The sequence below is a fragment of the Nannobrachium achirus genome (assembly GCF_963921795.1).
Source record: "Nannobrachium achirus genome assembly, chromosome: 21".
NCBI lineage: Eukaryota > Metazoa > Chordata > Actinopteri > Myctophiformes > Myctophidae > Nannobrachium > Nannobrachium achirus.
In genome coordinates, this window is record NC_137828.1 from 29,461,709 (window position 1) to 29,462,705 (window position 997).

Below are 997 nucleotides of genomic sequence, written 5' to 3' on the forward strand. Positions count from 1 at the left end.
AGCCTGACGTGTTTCTCTTTGTTTCTCCCTCTGCCCCTTGCTCCCTCGGCTATCTTTCTTTCATCTTCTAACTCTGCAGTCTCTCTCTCTCTCTCTCTCTCTCTCTCTCTCCTCTCTCTCTCTCTCTCTCTCTCTCTCTCTCTTCTTATCCATCTCATTCCTCGTCCTTCTCAGTTCCTTTATGGGCTGTATACATTCTTCCTTTTATCCAGTTTTCATCAATATTTATCTTCAGGATAAATACCGATGAAAAATGTTCATCAGTTACCATGGGAAATTCATAGCTTGTCTCCGCATAGACGTGTACACATTTTTATGGGTTTCTACGGGTTTGCCGCTCTGACATCATGCTCTGACATCACTGTGATGTCAGGGGAACCACTCTACCAGAATGGGTTTGCCACTCTGACATCACGCTCTGGCTTCACTGTGATGTCACACTAACAGAATCCCTTTTATGCCCATATATGGAGTTCCCTGATGTCATCAATATTAATGATGCCCTGTTAGAGAGATCCCTGTGGCCTGTGATGCCAAGGGGAACAAATTCCCTTTTATGCCCATGTATGGAGATATGGAGATCCCTGTTATGCTGGGGGGAAAATTCCCTTTTATGCCCATATGGAGATCCCTGATGTGTCCACATCACTGTGGCGCGACCTCGCCCTTTAGGGCAAGGTCGCTTGTCGCCCTGAGGCGTCTTACTAGTATTACTTCTTGATCTGGCCTAACACACTTGACAATTTGCAACCAGCTGGATGGGTTAATCATGGAGGGCCCTGCATTTTTTGGCCCAAAATCTGTCCATGTTTGTATGACTTGCCTTTACATCATCATACAGTATGGGGCCATGGGCTACAATACATGACAACATGGATCCATCAGATATGACATAACATTTCCATGTGATGTTGTAACACCTGTCAATCTGACAGTTGTAATTATTCAACAGGGGGAAAAATGTGCATACATTTCAATAAACCTCTCTCTTCTGTCC